Genomic DNA, 25,753 nt, shown 5'->3' with positions numbered 1-25,753 from the left:
CCACAGGGTTAAGAAGGAATTTTTTTGGGATGGCCTTAAATCAGATATTCAAAAGTTTGTGGCGGAATGTTTGGTTTGCCAAAAAAATAAAGTTGAAACAATTAAGACACCAGGTCTATTACAACCTTTATCCATTCCAAGCCAACGTTGGGAGGAGGTTTCAATGGATTTTATCACAGGTTTACCCAAGTCTGAGGGAAAGAGTGTCATCATGGTGGTAGTTGACAGACTTACCAAGTATGCACACTTTTGTGCATTATCACATCCATTTAAAGCCAGTACAGTTTCTACTGCATTTATGGAAACAGTTCAAAAGCTACATGGAAACCCAAAGATTATTGTAAGTGACAGAGATCCCATTTTCACTGGAAATTTTTGGACATAATTATTTTCTTGTCTTGGTACTCAGTTAGCTCATAGCTCATCTTATCATCCTCAATCTGATGGGCAAACTGAGATAGTAAACAAATGTTTGGAAGGATATCTTCGTTGCTTTGTATCTGATAAACAGACACAATGGGTCAAATGGTTGCCTCTGGCTGAATGGTGGTATAACACTTCCTTCCATACAGCAACAAAAATGACCCCATTTATGGCACTTTATGGGTATCAACCACCATCCATCACATCATATTTAAGAGAAAATTCTAAGGTTCAGGCAGTGGAACATCACATCGAACATCAACAACAAGTCCTCCAACTCTTAAAGGATAACCTCGTGTTGGCACAAAATAGAATGAAACAACAGGCAAATCAACATCGCAGTGAAAGAAGTTTTGATGTAGGTGATTGGGTATTCCTACGGCTACAACCATATAAGCAAATGTCCCTAAAGCAAGCTAAGAAGGATAATAAATTATCACCAAAGTATTATGGTCCGTACAAGGTGTTGCAAAAGATTGGTACTATGGCATACAAATTGGAGCTTCCTGCAGCTTCTCGATTGCACCCAGTTTTCCATGTTTCATGTTTAAAGAAGGTTATAGGTGACAAGCTCCCAAATTCAAACAATATTGCCAGAACTTGACGAGGAAGGAAAAATTATATTGGAACCGGAAGCAGTCACAGAAACAAGAACTCGACAGCTACGAAATCGATCAATTTCAGAGTATCTTATCAAGTGGAAGAACTTATTCACTGAAGATTCCACATGGGAGGATGAGAATTTTATGCAGAAGTATCCAGAACTACTCAAGCATTGAGGACAACACTTTTTTGAAGGAGGGGGGCATGTTGGGTCCCTATAATACTAGTGATTACCCCATTACTATTGTAGTTATACCCCTTATTTATATTGTTGTGCCCCTATTACCCCCATATTGTTATTTATGTGCCCCATAGAATCCCTCTATTGTTATTTTTGTGGATTTATATTATTATTGTTAGGTCGGCTGGATTATATTGTGACTCCTTAGACTCCTATATATAGAAAGGAGGTTTTCTCATTTGTATCATCCAATAATTGTTCATTTATGTAATGTAAAGGAGGTTGCCCCCTCAAAGAGGCTGAATTCTAAGGCGTTGATCTATCTTTTCTATCTTTTCTTGAGCTGGTTTCATAACAAGTTATGAACAAATATTGCATAGTTTTTGCATATCTATATTGTAATGGATTGGTCCTCTAAGATAATATAAATAAGAGAGTTTTGGGGTTCTATATATATGTATTCATGATTGACTGATAATTTATCGTGTATCCTTCTAAAATTTTCTAAATTTCACATTAATTCTATGGTATGTATCTATTGAAGATTATTTTAGGATCTATGAAATATTATAATATTTATGTGTAATTTACTTAGTGAAATGAATCCTATCACTATCTAAATTCCCCACACATCACTTGAAATTGTCAACACGCCTTGGGTGAGACAGTCCTCCCTAACAAAGGATTGAAAATGTCAATGTTGAGCTAGACTATGATGAACTCTTTTGTAGGCACTCTGTGGTCGAACCCTTCATCAATACTAAAAATTTTCCGCCAAATAGCCATACCTTCCATCACAAAAACAAACATTCTTAAGTGACATTAAAATAATTAGATCCATCCAACAGGATGATCTATGGGATGGTAGTGGCAAATTTTAGCTAATCAAGTCTCTATATGAGAAGAAGTGAGGGGTAAGCACATTTTATTAAGAGGTTTGCTAGTTTTTCAAGTGAAATCATGATCTTTAGGTAGCATATGTCAACCCCATTAATGGGGTATACACTTGGAATAATTGAAGATGGGGAGAAACCAAATTACAATCCAGCTATATTGTTTTCTCGTCTTTAAAGCCTTATTGGCTAGAGATCTATTTTTTGAATAATGAATTATCCCAATCTAAGTATTTGATAATTTTTTAATCTACTTAGAACTGGATCTGAGGTTTCGCCGACATAACTACTACTTTAGATACAAGAGTTTCTAGCTCCAAGAGATGGACTTTCTGGAAAAATACAAAATATGGTAAAAATGATTTGTAGGTTTAGTGGGTAAATCACATGCATACCTTCCAATTGAAACTCAAATAATTAAATTTAAATATCAAATAGGAATAGGATTGAGTTTGGTCATATCCCTAGTAAGAAGAAGAACCTGGTGGACCACATGTAGAAGATTCAACAATAGATAATCATATATGGTGTATTAGATGACTTGATGAGGGAGGAAGCACCTCTTATTAATCAAATGGATCAAGAGAGGAAGTAAGATGAAAACTTATGGAAGAAAAAATACATGTACAATGGCTGAAAGAAGGAAAATGAAACTCTAAATTTTTCCACAAGGCCATGATCAAACACTTCCATAATAATATGATGTTCCCTTCTTCCTGCTAGGATGACCAATGCTTAGTTTAACATGAGGCGTTGCAGAAATAATTAGTTTCCTACTATTATTCCTTTCTCACAGATCCCATTCTGAACAAAGTATTGATATTCAATGTATCATGATGTATATCCATAATCTCATACTCTCAGAACAAAATGAAGGCCTAATGAGGGAAGTCTCGTTCATTGAATTGGAATAATTCGTGATTAAAATTCCCAAGAATAAAGGCCCTGGTCCTAATAGATTTACCACTAACTTCTTCTAGGCATAATGGCCCTTCATTTGTACTGAATTTCATGCACTAGTGGAAAAATATCATTGGCATGAAAAGATATGATCTATTCTTAATGCCACCTTTATTATTTTAATTCCTTGGGTAGGTAGGTATGATGATCCTAGTGGTATCTTCCTAATTTCACTTTCTAATGTGATATATACAATCATCTCATATGTAATTGTAAATCACCTTAAACCACTCTTAGGGAACATCTTCTCTCTCAAACATACTTGTTTTGTAGAAGGCTATCAAACTCTCAATTCGATTATCACATCTCATGAGGTTATTCAATCTCTAAGAAAAATATAAATGGGCCAAGAGGCTAATAAAACTAGGCCTCTATAAAGCCTACAATTAGTTAAACTATAATTATCTTTTGTCTACCCTCCAAGCCTTTGGTTTCTCTCCCTAATGGTTTGAATGGGTCCGATCCATAATTTCTACACCATTTTATTTTTTCCTCTTGAATGACTCTCCTACCTCGACATTTACTCCCTCTAGGGAACTTTTCCAAGGCAACCCTAATACCCCTTTTCATTTTATCTTATATGTATAACGGTCAGTAGATATCTCAAAGATACTATGCATGATGATTATATTATATTTCATCGTCTCTAGGGAAATGATCTTCATACTATCCATCAACATTTTTTTGATGATATTATGATGTTTTCATCACTAATGGTTTAAGTAATCCATGGATTTGAAATATATACTTAACAATTTTATGCAGGCCTCTAAAACCTTGATAAATGGGGAAAATCCAATATTTATTTCCTTAATACCAATGTGACAGTGTAGTGACACTTAGCCTGCCTCTTGGAATTGAAGGTTAGTACTCTCATGTCAAAATATTTGGTAGAACCTATGGTGGAGACCTCCATGTGGTTAGTATTCCTCAGAGGATATGTAACAAGCCAAACAACTAGGCATTTCAATACCTTAATTTGCTTGGCTACCTCTTTCTTCTCAATTTTCTGCTGCAAACTCTCCATCTCTACAAGCTATTAGCTTTAAAAACTCTTAAAGTCGTTTTTAAATCCATCACTTACCTCTATAGGGACTTCATTTTTTGAAAAGGAAATAAGGAAAATAAGTGGTGATTAATTTCCTAGGACAAGTTATGTCTTCCTAAATTGACAACGACATTGGTCTTGAGGGATATAGATATCCTAAATAAATCATTGGGACCAAAATTATGTTTCCATTGTTTTTAGGGTGAAGTTGAGCTCCGAAAACAAATATGGGATAGGAAATGTCATCACCTTACCTCCCAAATGGAAAAATTGAGATGATATGAATATCCTCTTACACCTTCCATTAGGAATCTAGCTCTATCTAACCACAACTTGATTCAACGCCATGCTTTTTGGGAGATCTAGAAGGATGTATGGAAAAAATACCACTCCTAGGATATCAAGTCGATCTAAGAGATTTGGAAATATTAACCTCAATCCAGTAGTGTTTTACTGTTTCTGACTTATAGAAACCAATTCAGGTTCTTGGCATATGGAGAGAATGGGAATCAGTATAAGATTGGCCAGCACATCCAACACTTTTATCGTGGCCCACTCTAGCCGAGGACTTTAAAAACCAAAAAATATCCTTCTCCCAACATTACAACAAACTTGGTTGGGGTATTTCACCAAAGTAATTTTCACATTCAATGAAGCTTGTTCTCTTCTAGCTAGTCATCAAGACATCCACCAAAAGCGTATTTGGAGGAAAATATTATCGAATGGTCTATAGACGAAGGTTTCTCATTTACTTTGGGTAGTGGGACAATGTAAGATTCTCAATTGGGATCAAATAAATAGGAATGATTTTCAAGGACCTTCACTTTGTCCCCCATACTAGAATCAAGAGGATTTAATGGAACATCTTCTAAATGTATTTTCGTTTGTTGATAACCCTTGGACAAATATATTTTTACCTTTTAGATCTTTGGATTGTTACTTCAACAATGTAGTGGAAACGTCGGAGTTATGGAGACACGATTTATTTAAAATTATCCTAGATAACAAAGCCTAGAATTTGCCTAAGTGTTTATTAAGTGGGCCCTATGAGAAGCACAAAACTTTGGAGTCCTTAAGAAGAAAAGCATCGATGCAGACTCATATTTCTCTTAGTTAAACAAAAGATTCAGCAAACTATTCTCTATGCATCATGTTATCAAGAAGACTGGGAAATGAATTAAGATGAAACTGAGATCCTAATTCATTTGGACACTTCTCCACTATGATATATTTTATGAGTCCTACGAAGCCCTCTCCTAAAGATTCCTCCACCTTCTTGTGTCCTCATCCCATTGGTTTTGTTAAGTTAAATTTTGATGGTACCTCTAAATGGAATCTGGGTAAGGAAAGTTATAGTGTCGTTTTCTGTGATTAGGAAAAATATGTAATAAAGGTTTTTGCAGATAATTATGGATTTACTAACAATAATACATCAAGATTCCTTGTTTTTGAAAGGGGGATTATTGTGGGAATTGAAGAGGTATATTCAAAACATCAACTTAATGGGGATTAACAATTAGTAATTGAAACTATCAAGAAACTATTGAATGGAACCCCTATTGAGAAATTTTCTAGGAGTTGGAGACTAGAAAATATTACTTCCTGTATCGATACATTACTTAGATTTGTTCATTATGTTATTTCTTTGCATTTGAGGTAATTGGGTAATAAGGTATCTAACTTCCTAGCTAACCCAAGGTGTCTAGACAATAATACGTACTTAAATGTATTATGGTCCCATGAGGATATCCCGAGTTGGAAAGCTCCTATACAAGCTCTCTTGGAGGCTAACAAATGACCCTTTATCGAGGTTAATAAAAACTTGTTAATAGAGTTTGGGAGGGCCATGCACCACCCTGACGCTCCCGCTCCAATTAAAAGGGTGCGTGGCATGTCTTTCCTCTTCCATGTATCAAGCATGAAAAGGTTTATTTCATCAATAATGATGGTTTGTCTCCTGCAGGCCCTTGTCTTGCCACGTTTCTAGGAATACTTTGGAATTTGTGCCTAGTATTCTTTCCACCCATGTCCATGGTGCAATTATGTTTTTACTCTCTTAACACAAAGGATCTTGCAACTAGTTGCAAGTTGGAAGAGGTATGGAGTGATTTTTTGTCCTCCATTGTGTAGGGGTCACGCACCTTTCTTGTAGCAGTGGTAGTGACCCACGACTTCATGCAACATAATTTGCTATACATACTTGGGTATCAATTTATCTATTAGCGGTTCTCGCTAGTGGTGCAGCATAAAGGCCTGGAGCTAGTGCATTTCTATGAGACGAGATTTCCTAAACACTGTGAGATCTAAAGGTATATATCGTTAGCTTTGTTTCATAGTGGTGTGAGCTTGAAAATCTGTTGTCTCTAGCAAGTCTGGGAAGTAGCTTCAAGATATCGATTCCCCTCTTATTCCTAGATTTATTTTATCTTTTATATTTATGTGTGGGGTTAATTTCCAAGTGTTATATTTTATTCCTATTGGAGTTTCTATGGCTTGTGTGTTTTAATTTCCATTATTTTTGGGAGGTTCTTGTGTCACACCCACTCTCAGTTATTCTCTCCCTTTTTTATGCATTGGTGTGCCATAATTTTGTGGGTTTATTATTGTTTATCTTGGACATTTCATTCGCGTACCATCTTGTGGTAGTCTTGTTCTCTAGGGTTGAAGCATGAAGATGTTTTTCTGAGTTGAGCGTGTTTTGGGCCTTCTTCTAGTGGTGGTTTAGGGAGTCTTTCTATAACTATAATGGTTGGATCTTAGGCTATTGTTACGTAGTTGGATATGATTCTCTTAGGAAGGGTTCGTTGGGACTTTGTTCCTTCATTTGGTTCTCACCTAATTGGTCCTTAATGCCTCGTCAAAGGATGTGAAACTATAAGGGTTGTGGTAGTGGTGGTTACCAAGGTCGAACACATGCCCAGGTTGAGGTTCAAGAAGTGACTACTATTTTTTATTTAGGGACTTCTCCTAGCATCTAGGATGCGATTTGTCAATTGGAAACTTATGTTGTTAATGATTGGCGAACATATCAAGATTCATAAATTTTGGAGGAAGTTTTCAATTAGCACATTGACCATGGACATACCCGGAGGAGACAAAACTGACACCTACATTCAATTACCCTCTACTAGTAGATGAAGACTCGTTTAGGTAGATTCTTGAAAGAAAAGAATAAAGATGGGACCGACATTATTTTTTCTTTGAATGAGATCCAAAGAATGTAGTGTTACCAGCAGCCTTGTTTGGGGAGAATGGATGCTTTCCTTGCTTGCCTAGAAATCCACCTCTAATGTGAGCTCAAGCCTTTTGTGCCTTCTGATTCAACTATAAAGGATCATGTTCTTGGGACTTCTTCTAACTCTTGATTTCTGACTATCTTTCTTTACAATTATTTTATTTATCATGTATCCCAACTTTGAATTGGTATTGTTTTGGTCACATATACTAGAAATAAACACTCGATAATCGTAAAAATTGAACTATAATTATAAAAATTATATATAAAAATTATTAATATTAAAAAAATTATAAAAACAATTACAAAAGATTATTCTAATTCCTCTCGCCTTATATTTTTACAATAACATAATTATAGTTACTTTTCTTAAAACTTGTATACCTTATGACAGTAGTTTCAAATTTAATGAAGATGCAATGTATTCTAACAAATTTAGAAACTATGATGATTTTCATGATAAAGATATAAATATTTTTTTAAATTTAATTTTAATTAAAAAATATTGATAAAATTACATGATGGTGATGATGATGATGATGGTTAATGTCCACTGAGAGCAAATTTTGGTCTATCGGACCTAAAGAAATGAATTCTTATTTATTTTGATTTAAGATTTTATTCCTATGCTCAAAAAGATTGGAGAGAAGCATCCCGAGATCACTATAATTTTGACATCATAAAAGGCTAAGAAGTTGAGTATTGCAACAAAGATTATGAAACTGAGATCTAATGTGGTTGTACGCGGGGCACTCTAAGAGGAAGTGATTCTCATCCTTGATGTTCATATTCTCACAGAGATGGTAGATCATTTCCATCCATGGTGTTTTAGGAACTGCCCAATGACCCGTTTCACTATGGAGCTCATGAGAGTTCGTTCTAATCTTGGCTTTATTAATTTTCTTCTTTGAGATAGTTAAAACAGATAGATACTTTTGATCTTCTAGTGTGGGGTTGATGACCTCCTTATAATATCTTAATTTTCTTTAGTTGCTAAATCTTTCTCACACCACATTTTTTCTTTGAACTTAGAAGTAACAATATTTTAATGTTATTAATGTTTTGTAATGCAACATTCGCGTCGATCTCCCAATGGTTTAACTAGGCCCTGGTGTCTTTATACCAGCCTTGTTTGAGCCTTTGGTGGTTTTGGCTGGAATTTAAAGCTAGCTTAGGAAGTCTATGGTCTCCTATGTTATTGAGTTTGTGTTTGTACAACAGAAGCCTAGTCATAGCTAGGCTCTCGATAGGGGAAAGACCCACTTCTATAAGGAGAATAGGATAGGGTGTATTTCTTTTAATTTTGAGGTTATACATTATAAAACGATTCTAGCTTTTCTCAATCTTTTTCCAAGATTATTTAGAGATGTTGCAACCCCAAACCTCACATCCATATAAGATAATAGGAGTGACTAAAGTTTCAAAGAGGAACTTCTTTCTATCCCACATTACAAGGTTTTCTGTTTTACAATTATTTTCAAGACCAAAATAAGCTTTCTAGCCCCCATTAATCATTTTCTCAAAGGTATAGTTCCAGTTGAGCTTGTGATGAATATCGGTTCCTAGGTACTTGTAAGAAGACACTTCCTCCAAGTTACTATTGTCATACATAAAATTAGCATAAGTGTCCTTCTTGGATTTGATAATCATAACTTTTGTTTTCTGAGTGTTAACAGTTATACCCTTGGTAGAGGATAAATCCTTAAGAAGTCTAAGTTTCTTATCAAGATCAGATGGGCAACTTGCGAGAAGAACAATATCATGAACATATAGAAGAAGGATGGTGACTATCTCAGCTAAGATCGTGCCAGAACAGCCTGCTTCCTCTAAACAACCTTCTAGCTTGTCGATGTAAATGCCAAATAGGGTAGGGGAGAGGGGACAACCTTCTTTAACTCGGATATTACACTTAATATCTTTTGACCACCCCTCATTGCTCTTTAACTTGGCAATTACATTCTCATATAACCTTATAGTGGAAGCTCTCAACTCGAAAGGAACCTTTAGCTCTTCTAATCTATTCCGTAGGTTATTTCTAGGAACCGTATCGAAAGCCTTTCTAAAGTCCACAAAGCAACAAAAGAAATTGGATTTATCATTGCGGCATTCCTCCAAAATGATCCTAAGCGTAATGAGGTCGTCTGTTGTTGAGTTTTTCCTTCTAAAACTTGTTTGGCCATTAGCCAGCTTACCTTTACTTTCAAGCCATATTCTCAACTTCTTTTCCAAAATAATACCATATAGCTTGGCTAAGAGAGGGCTGATCATAATTGTCCGATAGTTAGAGGCGTTATTTGTATCCCCACTTTTAAAAATAGCGATAATGAGGCTCTGATTCCATGGTTTAGGGAACCATTTCTTGACCGCTTGATTGAAAAGGTTGTGGATGTGGGGGATGAGGACATTACCTCAAATTTTAAAGATTTTCACCTGGTAACCTTCAATGTCCTTAGCTTTCCCATTTGCGAGGCGTTTAACCCCAAAATCAATGTCTTCTAATGAGAAAACTTCTTTCATTGTGAGTAGGATTTCAAAGTTATCCATGATATTTAGAGATTCATAAAGCTTTTTAAGATAGGAATTAGAGTTGTGTAAAGCAATTCTATTATTATCTTTAGTTTTCCTAGTTAGAATCTACCTCTAGAATTTCTTAGGAGCTACCTTAGAGAGGTGTAAGAGATTCTCTTGTCTTTTACGAATATACTGCCTTTTTTTCCTTTTAGTTAGGGCTTTGTATATTTTTATCTTGCTAATTTTAAGAGATTCATCAACAACTTCCTTAATTGCTCTCCTCGCACTTTTACAATCTTTGTCATGCCATGGGTTGGTTTTGTTATTTCTCTTATTACTTGGAACTTCAATTCAGAACTTGTTAATAGAATATGAGAGGGTTGTAGTAAAATTATGATAGAGGTCTTCTATGTTGTCTATACCTGAAAAAATAAGCAAATTAATTTTTAATTCATTTAGAAAGAGATTGTTTTTATTTCTAGCAAAGATTAAGTTCTTTCGGCTATAAGGATTATCTTCTATGGGATATCTATGCATGACAAAATTGAGAATTATAAGTAAAGGCCTATGATCAGAGTCAGCCTCGTTGTTGTTTAATATGTCAAAATTTATTATTTCATTGTATAAAGCGAGATCGGAAATAACATAGTCTACCATGCTGTTGCCAAGCCCATGGATGCAAGTCATCTCGCTAGAATTGGGCCACTTCTTTAGACCGTTGCAAATTATGAGATCCTGAGCACTATAGAGCTTGACTAGCTCTGACCTGAACAAATTATCCCCGAGCTCTTCAGAGCTCCTTTTGTTCCGGCTAGCCAGAGTAAGGTCTTCGTCTAATCAACTAGGATTAGGGTTGGAGATCAGAAATAACATAGTTTACCACGCTACTACCAATTGGGCCGCTTCTTTAGACCGTTGCAAATTATGAGATCCTCAGCACTGCCGAGCTTGACTAACTCCAACCCAAAAAAATTCTCCTTGATCTCTGTGGAATTAATTTCCAAAACAAAAAATTGTCCATCTAAAAAACTCAATGAACAATCCAGGTTTATAACTCCGTATATAGACAGGCTACATTGAAATTTTTACCTGTGTCTATCAATTTATCAGACGACAGTTTATATAAAACTTTGTAGCGCAAATTAAACCTATTTTTTAATTACCTTCCACTCATTGGTATGTGGAACTTTACTGATATTCCCCCCACTGAGAATGCCAGGATAGTTACGAGGTATACAGATCATTCAGACCCATGGTAATATTACTCAAATGGGACATTTGGAGGATAGACTTTTCATATGGGGAACGCACCGACGAGTTGAAAGTACACTGTATTGAAGTAGCGTTAACTTCTTTATTTATTTAATCATTTGACTGTCATTGACTGAAAATCTATATTGGTATATTTTATTGATATTTTCACAAGTAGTTTTTCAAAGTGACTTTTTGAAATTTTCAGTAAATTTCTGGTTGGAATCCAGGAATAAGTTTATGATTATATTTTTATTCGTGAAATTATTCAGCACCCTCTAAGCCCTCTGATTATGAAAAGTTCATTATAAAATTTATGATTTCAAAATAATTTCAATAAATTTTGGAAGATTTTGAATCGACCAAAAAATCTAAAACCCGACGGTGACGGATATTGATCCTACAATACCACACTAATTTTACGCGAACAGGAGTTTCGGAGGGTTGACTTATGGTGCACGCGAAAGAAAAGACTGTAAAATTCTTTATTTATTTTATCATTAATGATTAAACTATCGTTTACCTAAAGTCTGTAGGGATTGACAGAAAATTGTAGGACCAGTTCATCGATATTTTATAGATTGAAGTTTTGGTGTAACATGAATTGAGTGAGCGAGAGTGAGAGCACCGCGATGGCGTTCAACCAGTGGAAAGCACCGTCCCGACGTCCAACCAATGCCTTCGACCGCGTCTACACCCGCTCCAATCACAAGATGATGATATGATAACTCGCAAATGAAAGTCGAGCTTCATTACAAATCACCACGTTCCAGCTTCACCACCTGTCCTCTGTTACTGCCTCATGCTTGCATGTCGCTTGTTGTTCCGACTCCTATCCAACGACGTGTTTTTACCTCTGGTAAATCATTCCTTATTTAGTCGTTTCTCACTGCACCGAGTGAGGTTTTGACCTTCTCACTTCTCCGCGTGCCCCTGCGTGGGGGAATATCGTCTGCAATTCTGTTCTCCATCCATGAATCTCTGTTCACTTCGTGGATGTCTCTGATATACTCTCGGCATTACGCTTTCGGCCCTTGATATTCTCCGATATTCGCCTGTCAATTCTGTTCACGGGCCATAAAATCTCTTTCTTCTTCGTGGAAGACTCTGGATTTCTCTTGGCCTCAAGCTTTCGGCCCTTGAAAATTGCTGGAACTCCTTTGCTCTTATCCTTATCCTGATTCATCTTTTTACTCTCTTCTTTTATGGGTTGGTTAGTCCTGTTTACAATCTATTATCTCTCAGACTGTGCTTGCGGCTTGGAGTCAAGCTGCGTTTGTGGCGTTTCGGCGGTGCTCTTGCTCTCAGAGGATGCTCGGGGTAAAGGTTAGTATATTTACGGTTTCCAGCTCATCGTTGTTATATTTTCCTTGTCTTTCTGTAATACCTCTGGGTCTGGTTCTAGCAGCTTTAGGATATAATATTTGACCGTATTCTTGTTTCAATGTAACCGTAAAGAATCTGATATAGGATCTATCTGAGAAGTTTTTTTTCGAGGCTTTATTTTTTAGATTAGACTCTCCAGAAGGTCCTTAGTTTTTGTTCTATCATCTTTCAAGCTGGTTAAAGTATCAGTGTTAATGTTCTGTACATGTCTTTCTCACTGTTGCCGGGCTCATATGTCTAGCCATTCTTCCTCAATTGGATCTGGGATCCTTTAGCAAATTTGAAGCATTATGTTGTTATATCGAAGCCCTGCATTGACTTTCGCCTAAAAATCGGGCCATGGTGGTGTAAGTGCAATCACTGCTATTGTTGCTGTATTATTTTCCTGAGCCATTCTTAACTCTCCCTGTTTGTTCCTTCTTCCTCCCTCGTCTCTCCTGGTTTTTTCATCCCCAGAATTTCTAGGCTGATTCCATTTTCGGTCGACCGCAAATGCCATGACGTAAGATGGAGCGGGATTGTTTTCTCTTTCCACTTTAATGGGAGCCGTCGATATTGAAGTCATCCTATTCTTTCTTCTGATTCGATGTCAAATCCTTCTTTCTGGATGTCAATTGTGGAGCTTTCCAAGAAGGTTATGTTCTAGCAAGTCGGGTACTTTATGATGATCCCTAGATTTGGTCAGTTTTTTTGAATTTTTCCATAGGCCGTCATTCCCATATATTGCCTGGAGGTTTATCTTCCGTATATCTCGCACATTCGGCCACTCTATCACTCCCTTTTTTAGTATTGACTGATTGACTCTCTAACTCTCGGCCTGTCCCTTTCATTTATAACCTGGAGGTTTCTTGTCCTTACCATCTTTCCTTTCTGGACCATATGTCTCTTCCTCATTTAGTATAGGCTGTTCTCATTGACCGAATGGAAGCTTTTTCTGACATGTCTGTCGTGTCAGCCATGGTACGGGCCACAATGGAAGCGGAGGAGATATATTGTAGGCCGTCCGTCAAAGCTGATTGGCAATTTTCCCTGACCAATAAGTTAATTACCCATTCTCTGATCTCAAACCAGGAACAAAAAGGTGGCGTCTCTGATCTCCCGTTGCGCAGAAGGAACCAGTGCCCTGCGAAGTCTTCCCCTCTCCTTGCAGCTATAAATCTGGATAGCTCCTTTCTTCTAGATAGGATTTCTAGCCTTCAGAAGTGTGCTCTGGTTAGCTGTTGGCATTTCCCAGCGACGGAGGATCGCCAGATGAGATATTGGATTGGTTCTAAATGGAACTCTCTTTTGGGATATATTCTGACTATAGTCAGGCTCATGAGCAACTGGTACAGTTTCCATTTTCTTAATGACTGTGATATGGAAGTTATCCTTGCTTTTCCTTGGGTTCATGATCAAAGTTTTCTTACTCTACATAAGTGGTACATTGGCTTCTATCCCCTTCATAGCACCCCCTCAAACAATTATATCTGGGTGAAGCTTCCAGGTCTCCCAATCGAACTATGGACTAAGGAGACTTTAGTCGATATTGGCAATGCCATTGGGATATTTATCTTCGTTGACCCCAAATGTCTTGGGGCCAAGGACAAAAGAGTCACTTCGATTCTAATTGAAAAAGAATACAGAGGGGGATTCCCTGAGCATATTGACCTAACATGGGGTGAGTCTAACATTCAACAGAGATTCGATTACTGGGGAGTTCCTTTCAGATGCTCTGTATGTCATAAAATAGGCCACTTGAAATTAAAATGTCCTCGACATCTTGGTGGAAGACAAAAGTGGAGGGACTATTACAAAAATCATCCTGCCAATCTATCGGGGATGGAAGGGGAAGATAAAAGGTGCAATATGGAGCAAGGTTATAGTCGGGATCGCGGTTTGGGGAATGCCCCCCTTTCTTCCCCCGGGGTTTATCACTGGGTCGATCGTCAAGCCTATCTCTTAAGAGATCTCATTCTGTAGAGCACATTCGCTAGGATCTCAGTCCTCAAAATGTGAATATAAACTTGTGCAGATCATCTCGCAAGTCGAGGTCCCCGGACCCAATTAGTCTTTCCCCATCTGAAAGACAGATGTTTTTCTTAGTCAACCCTATGCCCCCTGAACCTTTACCAGATAAAGCTATTCCTTCTCCTCCCTCCATTCCCCATCCCATCCGCTTCGCACATTGCATATATTTCATCATCTCCTCAATCACCTAAAATTCCTAATCCAACGACTCATGGGAACACAACTCGTCCTCCCCTCTTGACTCTTTCCATCCCATCCAATGCCATTTTAGATTTAAAAGGAAAGGCACCTTGTATCTCTGTTACTCCCATGAACTCTCCTGAATCTTCTCCTGTGAATTCTTTCGAATGTGATTTGGATCTTCTACTTAAATGTGAATCCCTTAATCTTCAACCTCTAACCATCCACAAACATAAAATGTCTCCCTCCCCTACAATCAGTGCAACCTCGGCAGGGAATATTATAGTAAGACGAAAGCAGAATAGGGAAAGCAGACATTTTAGGTGTAGAAAGGGTAGGCTTGATTTGAACATTCGGGATCTCACTCTGGTTGACATTCCTATCATTGATCTCGCTGTAAAGGGGCCACTTAGAGTAAGCAAGCCTGGGGATAAGACCAAATGATCAATATTCTCTCAATGGATATTAGAGGTCTAGGAGCGGACCCTAAATTTCTGGCTCTAAAGGATCTTTTTAGATCCTTAAAATCAAAGATTCTAATCCTTCAAGAGACTATGCATGGTTGCCAAGAAACCATTTCTTACTTTAGACGCATGTTCCCCTCCTGGCACAGGGTTGCGACGAGTGCTTCTAGTCTTTCTGGTGGCCTTGCGGTCTTGTGGGATCCGACTTAGATTTCGGCAATGGTTTTCAAGTGTTTTGCTGGCATTCTCCTTCTTGTCTACATTAGGGGCTCTCCTGGGCCATTTCACATATTAAATGTCTATGCCCCATATAAAGAACGCCTTCCCTTCTGGGATCATTTTCTGTCCTCTGAGTTCCTGGACCTTGATTCTCTGTTGATTGGGGGAGACTTAAATTGCACTCTGAGTAATGATGAGATTTGGGGAAAGGGCAGGAAAAACGATCAGGTGGGAGGTATGGGCAGAGATGTTATCCTCTAGCACAATTTTGCTGATGTTTATTCTACCAAAATGGGTCATACTTGGGATAGTGGGAGATTGAATGATGCTTATCTCGCTAAGAGACTTGACCGTTTCCTCACACACAACAGGTTGATTGATTGATTAGGGATCCCCACAGTAAATATTATTTCTAGCTTCATCTCGGACCACAGACATATCTCCATCCTATGGAATCTCGTAGGTCACAGGCATGGTTATCGATTCAAATTCAATAGAGTTTGGCTAGAGGATGATCATTTCAATAATCTTATCCGGGATTTTTGGCTATCTTCTTCAACTGAGGACCATCCTTGGCATACCCAATCTTTCTTGGATCACTTGTCTACTCTCAGGCAATGTGTTAAAAGATGGCAGCGGGAAAAGGTGATCTCAAACAGGGAAGCTATAAAGGAGATAAATGAAAAACTGGAAAGATTTTCTGTTTGCCTGAATGCCAACAATGTGTCCCTGGATATGAGAGCTCATACAAGGGATCTGGAGAGAGGAAAGCAAAGCATTTTAGCAATTGCAGGGGATTCCTGGCATTTGAAGAGTAGAGCCACATGGCTTAAAGAGGGCAATCAAAATTCTGAACTTTTCCACCGATATGCAAATAAAAGGCGGGAATCAAATTCAATCGGGGAGATAAAAAATGAGGAGGGAATCTCGATACTGTCCCAGGAAGACATCACTAAGGAGGCAGTAATTTATTTTCAGAAATCATACAACAGGAATAAGGGCAGTGATTTTGATGACATCTTATGGGGCATAGAACCCTATCCTACCATGTTTGATGAGGAGCTGAATGACCTATATGCAAAAGTAACCGAGGAGGAACTTTTGTCAATGATGAAATCTTTCCAAAAGGACAAAAGTCCAGGCCTGGATGGGTGGAGAATAGATTTTTTCATTCACTTTTATAATCTGTTCGAGTTTGACCTTCTGGAAATGGTGGAGGAGGCCAGGATCAATGGCTCAATGAACCGCTACATTTCCTCCACCTACATTGCTTTAATTCCAAAAAAGAAGCTCTCTCAAACATTCATGGACTTCAAGCCCATCTCCCTTTGTAATATCCTCTATAAGATAATCTCCAAACTCATTGCTGAAAGGATGAGAAATATTTTATCAGCTCATTCGACCCTTGACCAACATGGATTCCTTAAGGGTAGGGACATTTTAGAGGTTGTTTCTCTTACCCAGGAATGTCTTCACACAATGAACACTAGAAAAGCCAAAGCTACTTTATTGAAATTAGATCTCAAGAAAGCATATGACTGCATTGACTGGGGTTTCCTTAGGTGTCTCCTTTTGAAAATTGGCCTAAATGTCAAATGCTCAAATTGGATAATGGCATGTGTTGAAGATGTAAACTATGCAGTTCTTATTAATGGCTACCCTTCTTCTTTCTTCTCTGTCGCTAGAGGTTTGAGGCAGGGTTGTTCGTTATCCCCTCTCCTTTTTATCCTGGTCATGGATTCCTCAAGTCTGCACATAAAAAGGGCTATTCGAGAAAAGAGATGTCGACCATTGGCAATCAGCGAAGATATTTCCATTTCTCACAACTTGTTTGTTAATGACATCCTACTTTCGGCGATGCTTTGTAGAGTCTCGTGGACCTGTTTGCATGACATATTGGGAAAGTTCCAAAAAGCTACGGGGCTGTGTATAAATGATGACAAGTCGTCTTTCCATCTGGAGGATGTAAATGGGGAACTTATTATTCATTTGATCCATCTCTTTAATATAAAAGATAAACCTCTCAATGAGGGTCCGAAATGCTTGGGTTTTCACTTAAAACCTGTGGTCTACTCCTTGGATGACTGGATGTGGATTCATGACTGGTACTTCATGAGAATTTCTGGATGGGAATTTAAATGTCTTTCTATGGCTGGGAGAGCGATTTTAACTCAAGTAGTTCTGGCCCAATTAATGGTCTACTGGGCTCATCTATTTTTCATTCCTGTAAATATAATCCACAAACTAAACAGGTTAACCGCAAATGTTATCTGGGAGGGGGGGAACAAAGAGAAAAGAAGGTTCCACCTTAATAAACTCTCAAATTTGACTCGTCCAAAAAAAATGGGAGGTTGTGGAGTCATGGACCTTAAAATGATTAGCATAGCAGTCCTTTGCAAATCCTTATGGAAGGCAGTCTTAGGGGATAGCAAGGCGATCAAATCAAAATATATGGACGGCAAAGACATATCCTACTGGTATAGACATGGGACTATAGGATCTACACAGGGATCAACCATTTGGAGAAGTTTTCGAAAAATTGAGCATTTTTTTCTCCAAAATTTGGTATGGAGATTTTAGACGGGGAAAAAGATCATTATAGGACTAGATCCTATCGCGGGAGGTGACGAGGAAATATCCTTTTTTGGACAATTACTTTAGGCTTTACAACAAAAAGGGATCTTTTATTGGGAGTAGACCATCGATAGATGGGTGGGATCTCTCCCTATCCAGAAATCAGCCTTGATGATGGATCTCAAAGATGACTTGGCACTTCAATGGAATCAGATTACTCAGGCTATGAGGAATAGGAGTATTTTTAGATCTGAGGCGGAGGATAAACTAATATGGAAGGGGTATAGGGGAAGGTCGACTGTATATGTAAAGGATATCTATCTTCAGCTTCACCAACACAGTTCTACTCATCAGGATATCATTTTCCCTACTATCTTCTTGAAAACAGGTTGCCCCCTTAAGATAATCATTTTCGCATGGCCTTTTTTCCACAATAAGAACCTAACATGGGATAACCTTCAAAACAGGAACTAGAGAGGGCCTGCTATCTGTCCTATGTGCAAATCAAATGAAGAAAACAACAATCACATTTTCCTAAACTGTCTCAAATCACAGAGGATATGGAGAAGTCTGTCAGACCATTTCAGATTCAACAGGATCTCTTTTCTCTCTCTCAAAGAAGCTTTTGAATGGTGGAGCAATCTGAAATCGGACTGGAGGCCTATTCCACTATCAACCTTATGGGTTATATGGAAATGGAGGAATAGGGCCCTCTTCCATAAAAGCAAGGAAAATTATAACTCTGTCTATGAATCCATTCTCTCCCAATACAATGCCTGTCATTCCTCCATTATTCTCCAGAGATTGGGAAAGAAGATGGCAAAAAATTTGGATCCCACGCGTGTTCCTTGGGCTTACTTTGATGGGGCGGCTCAAAATGGTTGCTATGCATGTGATGTCTTTATTATCACAATGGAGGACCAGCATATTGAAATTTATTGGCACGGTAGTAAAGGGTCAAATAATAAGGCAGAGGCAATGGCGTTGGCTGGTCTCCTAATATTTTGTGACTATCTAAACATCCAGGATTTGCAAATATTCGGTGATTCAAAGGTTATAATCGACCATGTAAAGTCTATTCACTTCATAAAAAATCACAACCTTTTGGGATGGCTGAACATAATAGACTCTATCTGGAAATATCGAAAGGACTATTCTATTAACCATATCGATAGAGCAAAAAACAAAGTAGCTGATTCTCTATCAAAAAAAGGTCTTGCTTCACAAAACGAATTCTGGAAGATGAGCATATCAGTGGGGGATGAATTGCACCATATCCAGGATTTCATTCTGCCGGGTACTTAATCCACTCTCACCTCTTCTCTATTCTGGTATGTATCAAGTACCCCGTTTTTTTTCCTATTCTGCTTAGCACTTGATGTTTTTCCGATCCTGCTTTCTTTTGTTGATCCATATAATGCCTCCATTTTTATCCTGTACATTTTAGATGAGGCTTTGTAGTCATGGGCTCTGATTTTGATATTTCTCTATATTGGTTTGGTCGCCTTATCCGGCTTTACATATATGGTTATCATAACAGCCACATGTTGTACTGTTTTTTTTTTCTCTTAAGAATGAATAGTAATCTAGCTTTTTTCGTGCTGAAAAAAATATTTTATAGATTGAAGTTGGGAAAACACCCATTTGTGACTGGTAGAGCTTAATATATTGGAATTCTCGATGAGCGTGAATAATTCAAATGCACCAATAGATTGAAACAACAGGAAGATTTAAAAGCATCTTTTAGGTATAATGGCAAAAACATTGAAAGGTTATGTAGATTTATTTTAAATATCTATTTAATATGGGTAGAGAGAGATCCAATTTTTTTATGTGTAAATTTTATGAACTAACATTATGTAAATGTTTTATATAATGATTCTATTTTTTTTTTTTTTAGATTTTTAAAATTTTTATTTGGTCTATATTTTTAAAATTTCAATTTATTAATAGACAACTTTACAGATCATACTGGATTATAGAACAAGTTGGTTAAGTGAAAATACACTCATGCAATATTACATAGAGATATTATAAAAGAGTGAAATAAATTGGGATTTCAAAATATTTATTAGTGAAAATACACCTACAAATTTTATATAAAGACATAATGAGAAAGTAGAAAAGATTGAGATTTCTAAATATTTTAGAGATATGCAATTGACCTTCTTATATTAATTGAGGATGCTTGAAATATTGCAAATCCAATCAATATTAAAAAATCAAATAATTGACCTAGCCTATGTATATCATATTTTAAAAGATTCTGGAAATCCACAATCTGCTTCAGCTCGAGAGACATGCCTGCAACATGGGACTGTGACCATTTAAAAGTCTGCAAACGAATAACCTTGCCATTTTGTTGTTTTTCATTAATTTTGGTATTTACAACATGACAATGTGACCATTTAAAATTCCATATGAAATGCCTCATAGATTGAAAGCCTCTTCTTTGGATTCGGAGAAATCGGCTTCTCCAAAAAGCCATTCTCGGTCTTTTCATCAAGAGGTTTTTGATGGTGACTATCTGAAATCTCCCTCGCCGCTCAAAGCCCCAGATCCCTTGTATAGAATTTCTCCATCCATGCCATCGTTGGAGACTGCCTCTGATTATGAGATTCCACGTCCCGCAAATCCTCCTTTGGAACCATCCTCCGATCATGCCGTCCCAATCCTGCTTCCTTTTTCTCGGCCCGTAATTAGCAAAGAAGTCCTCCATATTTAGTCTTCATCGTCACCCCCTAATCAGACAAAAACTCCTGTTGGCAAAGGAATGGAACCTCTGATTGCTCCCACTCCTGTAAACTCCCCTATTTCTTCTCCTACAAACTCTATCGGTAGCAATCTAGACTACTTGTTGTCCAAAAAATCTCTTGACCTCAGGCCGCTCACCGTTCATAAACCCGGTAATTGAAGCTCTCCTAAGATCAGCCCCATTTCTGCAAGCAATATCACAGTGAGGAGAAAGAATAATCGGGGCAGTAGGCATTTCAGGGGGAGGGGAGACGGTTGTGGTAGAGGTATCAGTAATCTTTCCGTGGTCGACATTCCAATTATTGATATGTCTGATGATAGGCCTCTTAGAGCAAGCAAGGCTGGATCACCTTCGAAATGAATTTCATTTTATCAGTTAATATTAGAGGTATGGGAGAAGACCTAAAATTTTTGGCCTTAAAGAATTTCTTTTTGTCGGCAAGTCCCAAAATCATATTAATACAGGAGACCATACATGCAGCATCTGTAACAGTGTCTTATTTCAGGGAAATGTTTCCCCTCTGGCACATTTCTGCTGTAGAGGCTATCGACCTATCTGGTGGTTTAGCGGTGTTATGGGATCCACATTGGATCAATGCTAAAGCTTATAGCTGCATTGCAAGCATCCTCATTTCTGCTCAGATAAGGGGGCAAAAAGGTCCTATTAATATAGGAATATATATGCTCCATACAAGAACAGATCGTCATTTTGGGAAAGTCTTTTTTCTTTAGAAATTTTTGATGTTGAATCTTTATTGATTGCAGGTGACCTAAATATCACTCTTAATATGGATGAAATCTGGGGCATCAATAAGAAACAGGATCCTATTGCAGCCAAGATTAAGAACGAGCTTCTAAGCAGAAACTTTATTGACATTCTCCCTCCCAAAATTCTTCCAACTTGGGAAAATGGAAGGATCGAGAAGGCTTATATTGCTAAGAGAATCGACAGATTTATCCTTCACGCCAGCTTAATTGACATCCTGGGCATGCCTTTTTCAACAATCGAGAATATCTTCATTTCTGATCATAGACCGATCATACTAGGATGGAGGGATAAGGGATTCAGAAAAGGCTTCTCTTTTAAATTCAACAGGCAATGTTTAGAGGATCCAGAATTTAATAACACTATATCAAAAGCGTGGAACGAGATGTCGTCTTCAAAATCTTTGCCTACCTTAATGACTTTCAGAGATAAGATGGAATCAATCCGAAAGGTTGTAAAAGAGTGGCAGTTTCAAAAAATGCAAGCGAATAAAAAAGATCTCCGGGAAATTCAAATGGAGCTAGACAGTGTTGCGGATTCCATGGCTTATGATTCCTTATCTTTTGAAATGAGATGTCGAATAAAGGGTCTTCAAAAGAAAAAATTGATGATTTTGAAACAAGAAGAAACTTTCTGGAGGTTAAAAAGTAGAGCGATATGGATGAAAGAAGGAGACAGAAATTCAAAATTTTTCCATAATTTCGCCAACTCCAGAAGGGAAAAAAATTCTATATGGAAAATCAGTGACGGAAAAGGGGGCTTCCTTTATTCCCAACAGGATATTACAAATGAGGCGGTGGCATATTTCAAAAATCAGTATAAAAGATCGAATAAATGCAAAATCCAGGATATTTTATGGGGAATTGATCTGTTCCCACGGATGTTTGATGGTGATTTAAATGATCAAATCTTCCAGCCAGTTTCAGAGGAAGAGCTGCTTGCTATTATGAAATCCTTCAAAAGGGACAAGAGTCCTGGTCCAGATGGCTGGACGATAGAGTTCCTCATTCATTTCTTTGAAATCATCAAAGCTGACCTATTGCGGATGGTAGAGGGCACCAGAATGGCAGGCAGTATCAATCAAAAATTCTCCTACACTAACATAGCGCTCATTCCCAAAAAGGGGAATGCTCAATCTTTCAAGGCTTTTAGGCCGATTTCGCTATGTAACATCTCTTTCAAGATTGTTTCGAAGATCATAGCTGAGAGAATCAAAGGATTTTTTTCAGAGTTCCTATCAAAGGAGCAACACGGTTTTCTAAAAGGAAGAAACATTCATGATGTAGTTGCAAGTACTCAAGAGGGTCTGTATGCTATTCATTCAAAAAAATGTGATGCGATTATTCTCAAAATCGACCTCTGGAAGGCATACGACTGCCTGGATTGGGGCTTCATCAAGTGTTTGCTCGCAAAGATTGGCTTGAGAACCAATATGATCAACTGGATCATGGCCTGCGTTGAACCAGTGGACTATGCAATCATCATCAATGGGATTCCATCCCCTTTCTTCCGTGCGGAAAGGGGTCTTCGTCAAGGATGTCCCCTCTCCCCGCTTTTATTTATTCTGGCAATGAACTCTCTTAGCCTGCATATCAATAAGGCTGTCAAGGAAAACATGTGTCGCCCCCTAAAAATCTGCAGAAATATCTCAATCTCACACAATTTATTTGTAGATGATATCATCTTATTCGGCTTGTTTTGCAGGGTCACTTGGATATGTTTCTATGAAATCATAAAAAACTTCCAAAAGGCTACGGGTTTGCAAGTTAACAATGAGAAGTCAACAATCTATCACAATGATATAAATCAAGAAGTTGTTGCATGGTTATCTGAGCTTTTTGGAATAAAAGCGCAATCTATCAGTTGTGGTATTAAGTACTTGGGTTTTCAGATTAAAGCTAATGGTTACTCAAAATCTGATTGGAATTGGATCTTGGATAGATTCTACAGGAGGATTTCAGCTTGGGAACTCAGATGCCTCTCCTTGGTAGGAAGAGTGATTCTGGTGAAATCAGTATTGAATCAACTCGCAGTTTACTGGGCACATTTATTTTTTCTCCCTGCGAGTATTATTAAAAGCATGAATAGATTATCAACTAACTTCATTTGGGGTGGTCAAGTAGATAGGAGGAAATACCATCTCACAAAGCTAGCCAGTATCTCTTTACCAAAAAGCATGGGGGGTTGGGGTTTGATCGATATGCACTCATTCGGAAAGGCCCTGTTATGCAAGTCGCTATGGAGAGCTGTTCATGGTGAAGGTCCATGGAGTAACATGATTCAGACGAAATACTTAGGAAGGAAGAGCTTATCGTTCTGGTACAGAAAAAGAATGATCGGAGCCTCATATGGTTCTTCAATATGGCTTAGCTTTCGTAAGATTGGAACATATTTTTTCAAGAATTTAACCTGGCATTTTCAATCTGGTAGTAAGATTTTTATTGGTAAGGATCAATTCAAGAGTGGTGCTGAGGAGGTTAACATACCAGAGTCTTTATTGAATTTCTTTCATAGAAGAGGTCTTTTCTATTGGGATAGTTTGATAGCTGGCTGGCAGGGTCCCATTCCTCTGTGGAAAGATGCAGACGTTCTGCAAATGCCTCAGGAGATCGCACTTCAATGGGATTGCATTAGGGCGGGCCTTAGAAACTGTGGCATTTTTCGTACTATGGATTCTGATTACCTTATATGGAATCTTTCGAAAGAGATGAACGTAGTAAGAGTTAAAGATGTATATCAGCATATAGTTGACTCGAAGCGACTTTCGCGCAATCCTATTTTCCCTCAAATTTTCTGGAAGGATGGCTGCCCTTCGAAAATGATCCTATTTGCTTGGCTTACCTTTCACAACAAAAATTTAACCTGGGAGAATTTAATGAAAAGAGGATGGCACGGGCCAGGTCTATGTTCATTATGTAGGTCAGAGGGGGAAAGTAATGTTCACTTGTTTTTAAAATGCAAAAAATCGCAACAAATATGGCAGGCTTTGGAGATCAGTTATGGAATTCAGCATATGGCGCATGCTTCAATTTATGAAATGATCCTATGGTGTAGCGAGCAGAAGGAATCATGGAGAAGGATCTTCATCCTTTCCCTGTGGAGCATTTGGAAGTGGCGTAACAGCAATATCTTCAATGGCATTAAATCTACTTGCTCGGAAATCATCGTTAAAATTGTCACTGCTTTTGAAGCCCTCCTGCAGAAGCCTATCAATCAAAAAAAGGTCGCCTACTCTGGTCAATCAAAGGAGTTTTCATCTTTCCCTAAGGCGTTCTTCGACGGAGCTGAACAACAAGGCTCTTGTGGTTGTGGTTTTCTCATTATGATAAATGAAAACACTCATTTCTCCATTCACTGGAATGGGGGGAAAGGCTCCAACAGTAAATCGGAGGCTATGGCTCTCGCTGGACTATTAAAATTTTGCCTCTTTCTTGATATTCAGCATGTCTCGGTATTTGGAGATTCGAAAGTTATGGTAGATTTCGTCTCAATAAAAAACCATATATTAATGCCTCACCCGATTGGCTGGATGGATAGGATCAATTTCTTCTGGGGCTGTTTGGTCGGAGGCTCTATTCACCATATCAGTGGGGACAAAAATATGCAAGCCGATTCTCTGTCTAAAATGGGCCTTCAATCTGCGCCAGGATTATGGTTTTGCAGATTTACTCTGATGGGGAAATCTTTTATATCCAAGAGTTTTCTTTCTCGGACTTCTAGGTTGCATATCTTTGTTTCACAGGTTTTCCTTGGATCTTTTTGGTCTTATGTTGCTGCTTCATGATTTCTTTCTCAGCAGAATCCTTCTCCTCTTGTCTTTTGCTTATGTATATATTGTGTTTCTGGTTGGCGATTTCTGCTTATGATTTCCGCACTCTATGATCTCTGGATCTTGATACATTGGGGATCTCCCAGATCTATATATCCTGGCTAGATCCTATTATTTGGATATGCTTCCATGCTGATCCCTTTTTGACCAAATGTTTTTGGGTCAATTACAAATGTAAACATATTGACTCTTATATCTCTCATATAATATAATATCTAGCTTTTTCGTCCTCAAAAAAACTATGGCATTTTGCTGTTTGTGATTACTTTTATCTATATAGATGCGAAGGCTCAGGAAAAAATGTGAACTTTTGGCATTTTGTTATTCGAGTAGTATATAGATGACATGGCTTCTACATGCAGGAAAAGCTTTTATTGAGAAATATTAACCAAATAACATCAGTCTAATAGAGATATGATATGGGTTGTTTTTCAGATTCGTGAAAACTTTATTGATACATGAACGA

The sequence above is a fragment of the Pinus tabuliformis genome, chromosome 4_2 (assembly GCF_031772625.1).
Source record: "Pinus tabuliformis cultivar Carrire ecotype Pingquan chromosome 4_2, CPIR1, whole genome shotgun sequence".
Lineage (NCBI taxonomy): Eukaryota > Viridiplantae > Streptophyta > Pinopsida > Pinales > Pinaceae > Pinus > Pinus tabuliformis.
Note: the sequence above shows the minus strand (reverse complement) of the source record.